The sequence below is a fragment of the Anas acuta genome, chromosome 12 (genome assembly GCF_963932015.1).
Source record: "Anas acuta chromosome 12, bAnaAcu1.1, whole genome shotgun sequence".
NCBI classification, from domain to species: domain Eukaryota; kingdom Metazoa; phylum Chordata; class Aves; order Anseriformes; family Anatidae; genus Anas; species Anas acuta.
In genome coordinates, this window is record NC_088990.1 from 20,888,249 (window position 1) to 20,894,248 (window position 6,000).

The window sequence follows — 6,000 nt, forward strand, 5'->3', positions numbered from 1 at the left end:
TCTGCGCAGGTCCACTTCTCTCAGCTCGAGCTTCTTTCCAGCTCCAGTTCGCCCATTTACAGCAACTTTCTGTACGAGCTTCTCCGAGCAGTTTGCTGAGTTTGGCTGAACCTATCTTCATGAGGCAATCAATGTGCCTGTTCCCGTCCTGGTCTCCGTTCTGCTAGCCTCTTCCTTTTCATTCCTTCTCTCTGCTTTTTTATTGATGACATAACATCATCACATCGTGTTGCCTCTTTTTCTTTTTCTTTTTTTTATCTTGAGGGCAGGCTCTACTCTTATACCTTTCTCTCCACAGCAGTTCTTTTCAAAACAACTTTTCATTGGTCAAACAACTTTGAATGTAACAACAGCAGCAAACACCCAGAAACATCCATGCCTTAATGACTGGAGAACAAGGAACCAGAGGCTGCATGGAGTCTCCTGAATCACCATTCTTTGTTCCCTCTAAACTCCTTTACATTCCTGATGGCCTCATCGTTAAGAGTCTAATGTTATCTCAACCACGGGGCTTTCCAACCCCCATGGCCACACTCCCAAATCTCCCCCTTCTTTATTAATATCAACCATTTTCTCGACACGAATTACCACTCCATATATAACATTATGTAGTCTTTAAGTATCCGGATCTTTCTTTGTGCTTGTATTGCCATGCTTTTACCAGGTACTGACTTCATCAGCTGCTTAAATATGTGGTCTACAATCCTGGGGATCCATCCATAGGGTACTCTGGTGAATGCCAAGAACGAGGCAGAGGAATGGCTTCTACGCAGCAATCTCCCTATGTTAAATATCTGAATAGGACCACACCTCCCTAAAAGTTTAGGGATTCAGAAGCTGAAGCTAGTTGAAAACCATGGCTTTTTAGTCCAGCCCAAGTCACTGTTGATGTTGGGGAAGGTGGAAAGTTGCACGGATCCAGTAAAAATGAACAGTGCCACCTGTTGTAAGTGGGCCAGGAGGAGGGCAGCTGTCCCCAAGTGTGTCCCCAGCTCCTCCACCTCAGCTCAGGGAAAGCACCTGGCCAACAGGGAGTGGAAAAAGGTCTTCTAAGGCCTTAGGTGGGATGGGTTCCCTTTAGACATGCAGGAGGTAGGTATTCTCTGCCTCACCATGGACAAGGGAGGTGGTGGGTGTGTTAGGGGCACTCAGTCTGTCCTTAGAGGTTACGTGTTGTGGAAGGAAGGACCAAAATGCAGGTTGCTCAAGTTTTCTTACTTTGTAACTTCAGCAGGTAAAGTAATGACTTGGAGGAAGAAAGGATGATGTGAATTGTTTCAATACAGAACCAGTAACAGTGCTGCTAAGAGTCTAGTGTTGTTACACAGCCTTCTGGGGTAAAAAATAAGTAATTAAGGTTTAGGCACTTAAGTTGTAGTTAAGGGTTGCATAACACTGGAAAAAAAATGTTTAAGAGAGATTTAACCCTTCACTGGGGCGGAAAAGAGGTTAGATCCCTGCAGATCAAGTAGAGCATGTCTCCTCTTTGACTGATCCCACATTCTGGGCATAGGATGCTGCACAGTTTTTCTGGTTATAAATATACAGCACACTGAACTGAAGCCTCAACACACAGTTTAATTCCTGTAGCAGGCATCTGTGCAGTCTTTTATCTGGGGGGTCTGAGGTAGTAAAGTGCTGTTGAACACTTATCTGGGGGAGGGGACAGGAGGAAGAATGTCAGAGAAGTCTAACTGGAAAAAAAAGTTGAACGGCCATGGGAGTGAGAGGAAGGAGCAATCAGCACCACAGCTGCAGGTGGGAAGGTCTGTGCAGTAGGTGGGCTCTAGCTGTGAAACGGCTGTGCTGCGCTGCAGTCTGGAAGGTGCCTGCCGTGAGACAGGCTGTTGCATTTGACAGTTTGCCTTTTTGAATCATAAAATGTTTTGTTTTCCAGAGTTAAAAAAAATAGGTTGCTCTACTTCAGGTCCATTACAGCTATGCAAAAGAGGGTTTCATCTGCAGAGAGAGTTATTTATTTATTTATTTATTTATTATTATTATTATTATTATTATTATTATTATTATTATTATTATTATTATTATTTTATTTTTTTAAGCACGAAGTAAAGCAGTGTAGGTTGGGTGCAGCCTTAGGCAAGGCAGACTGGTTTGGAAATATTTGTGCCTGTGCAGAAAGGAATCTTTAAATGAGTTGCAGAAGTCAAGTGGTTTACAAAGCACATCTGTTGTTAGAGCATGCCTTCTCAAGCTGCACTCAGGGCTTCCTAGAGAAGGGACAATGTTTAGAAATGCTAAGCCCATTTAGGTGCCTTAGCAAACAAAGAAAAACTATGTGCAACACATTCACCATGCAGGCATTGAACAGGTGGGGACAATGTCTGTCTGAAAATGATCATCCATGGAAAACAGTCAACGGATTTACATATGTAAAGCTTAGAAGTCCAGTTCTCTCACATGACATACAAAACTGACTTTGAGGAAGTTAGAACTTTTTCCACATATGCCAAATGCATATGAAAGTGTTGCTGGACTGCTTTTGATCATGACTTAAGTGGAAACAAAAATAAAAACAACATTAAGATAAACTGAAATTTATCTTCAGTTTAAAATGATTCAGTTTAAAATTATCTTCAGTTTAAAATGAGCCTTTCTAAAATGATGCTGAATATATATTTGGTCATAGGCAATTTCAGAGCAATGGCTTCTCAGCTAGGACTTGAGACTTGAATTTGCTGGAAATTCATTGTATTAAAAACAGTGCTTATACTTAGAATGCACAGTTTAATTATTTTAACTCCACAACTACTACTTCTGCAAGAGACTTCTAAGAGTAGTTTCTTTATAGTAGTTTATATTTACATATTATATATAAGAACACTAATAATATTCCATTATCCCTGACTACTTGTGTAAATTAGTGCTGTCAGCTCTCTGCTTGCCAAGAATATATAACCATAAGGCCATACACCCTAAATGAGAAATACTATTTACACTAGGTGACTGAAAAGAATTTGCTAGGACAGCATGGGGGAGAATATGTTGAGCATTTTAGTACCAGATGAGGGATTCCCTTGTAACAGGAACATTGCTCAGAGACCATGTCTGTCTCCTGTAGGGACGGGAACAGAGGTGGCAGAGATGTTGGAAGCCTATTTATCAAAAGATAGTTTTAAAATATTCTCAGGAGGGACTGGTAGTTGGTAGCAGTAGAGACTTTCTTAGCACAAATACAAGCATTGAAAGATACTGGTTTGTTTGTTTGTTTTTTCACTTACTGTGAAAAGTATATTTTATTATTTTTATTTAAATCATTTTATACATTGAAATCTTCCTAGGGAAAAACTTAGACTTTTTCACTTTTTAAACGCAGTTTTGTAGACCAATGAAATGCCACTTTGTAATCCCAGTTCACCCAGTCAGCTCCCAAACAGCTCCTAGTGGCATTGTTCTCCCATTTTTATTATTGTTCTTTGAAGACAGAAATACTGAGTGATTATGTGTGAGACTTCTACAAAAGGATGCAAAAGGCCTATAAAAATCTTGAAAGAGGCAACTGAGATAAACAGAATGCTGTAAATAGGAATCGTGGTGTAAGGCAGACAGGACAAAGCTAGTAGCACTCTTCCAGGCCTTAGGTAAGCTATGCCTCTATGCAATGCTAGAGGCCTCTATACAGAATGCTTCTACATTTATAGGTGTATATCTGTACATAAAACATACATCGGGTGACAACTGGTTTTACTGGCACTAAACCATGTGTATTCTGGTCCAAATAGGCATACAAATTTGAGAAAGTAGCAGTTGAAATACATAGTAGATTATTCAGTGCAAGTAGTCAAAAGTGTACAAGAAAAATCAATGGTTCTTCCTGTTACCAGCATCCATGGCCACAGGAATTCAGTTTCAGCTATATGGTGCCATAATGTCGGGTTAGTGGGTATATAATCCCAACAATTAAGATGCTCTGTGCAAAACACAATTGAACAGAGGTCTTGGTAACAGGGCATAGTAACCTGGACATGTGAATTACTTCCTTTCATCCTGGAGAAGCGAGAGCTGTAAAATGTAATGACAACAATTTAAAGTAAACATTAACTATTTCAGTGATGATAATAATTGCAAATAACCAAGTTATTTATCTAATTAAGGTTAATGTGTGAACAGAAATCATCACACCTCTCATCTGACCTCTACACATGCTTTTTAACTTTCATCTGGGATGTAGGCTATTAGGTTTCTAGGGGTGGTCAGAGTATCTTAGAGCTTTCTACAAAATCTCAGGTGTTAACAACACCTGGTGTGACAGTCATAAGGACAGAGAGACAAAAGAGAGTCCTGGAAGCTAAGAAAATTTATTTCCAAAACCCATGTTTGTCCAGATCAGTGATTCTTAACCATCTCTTGCCAGAAACACATTCCTCCAATAGAGATGTGGAACTTGCACTGGTTGGCTTTTCGTAACTTTCATTTATGGGAACTCTTGAAAGAAGTGCATGGATTTCTGTGGATCAAAAAACAGAAGTCACTGATCTAAACTGGCTGTAGAGGACAGAAAGGTTTTCCTTGTATAACAGATGTTGATATACCATCCATTTGGTTACTCACTTAGAAATACTTTGGTACTTGGAGTTAGCAGAATTAAACTGGAAAGGTATTCCCTCCGCCCCCCCCCCCCACTACCAAAGATTAGAGCAAAATTGGGACTGAAGAAGCCAAGGCAAGCTGAGAGGAAAATGTGACAGATTCTACATGGTAAATAAACAAACAGCTCCCAGGATGAGTGTTAGAGAAGCTGCCATGTTTAGCTGTATGTGTGCAGCATGGACCTATATAATTTTGTATTTTTATAGATGAATTACAATTATATTTAATTCTTATCTATACTTAAGAATAAAATAAATGCCCATCTAGAAGCTTCCATTGTCCTGACTATAATTGTGCTTGCACCTTAATCTACTCAGTATCTTCATTTGTTTATAAACAATGATACAATCAGATACCTATGGTTGGAGGAAATTTTAGGTACAAGATGATAGTTTTTCTACCAATACTGAAAAGGTGCCACAGCACCCCAAGCAGATTAGTGCAAAGGTTTGGTCTGTGAGTTTTCTCACCACAGGTTAAGGGATACACAGAATTCAGGAACCTTCATTTTGCCATAGATGTGGAGGTACTGAAATGTTTGAGGAAAAAACAAACAAACAAACGCACACACACACAAAAACCAACAAGCAAACAAACAAACAAAAAAACAATCTACAATATCTTAAAGGAGGAGTACTTTACTTTTGGCTGCACTGATATATGAAGGAACAAGAAACCTATAAACAGGAAAAATTCAAGGCACATTTTAAGAGATCATCGCCTCAATTCATTAAGTATTCATAGCATAAAATTTAAATAATAAGTTACAGTCTATTTTCTGAAGTAGAGGGAAAGCTGTGACTGTGGCGACTGGCTTTGGAATGTGGATGGTTCCTGAACAACAGGAGTGATGCGCTTCAGTTAAATTAAGGGTCAAGCAGCCATTTGTTGGTGTGAACTGCATTATTAGAAATGTAAAGGTGAAGAACTGGAACTGTGCAACAGCATATTTATTGTTGGCGCAATATGGCTTTGCAGATACCTGTAAGCTTACAGAAATGGTGTTGTGCCTCCTGTGCAGGGCTGGTGGGCCCACGGGAGGTTCCTGTGGGAGTGACAAGGCGCACCCTAAGCAACTGTCTTAGGGGTCAGAGAGCATGAAATGTTCATGCTCATGGGTCAGTGGTGCAGGAGGCAGTTGGCCACAAACCAGGAGGACGTGCACATGGCTGTGGGCGTCGGTGGGGAGTTACGTATCCTATAGGAGTGAGAACACTCAGGACAAGGATGGGGTGCAGGAAGGAATTGGGTCAGCAGAGCCTGGGGCAAGCCGTGCGACGGCTGTGGGGGACGGCTACGGGCGGGCCCGGCGGGCTGGGTCGGGCCCCGCAACCCCCCGCTGTCGCCATGGCAACCCGTAAGCCTCCCGGCGCGTCCCCTCCTCCCGCCGCC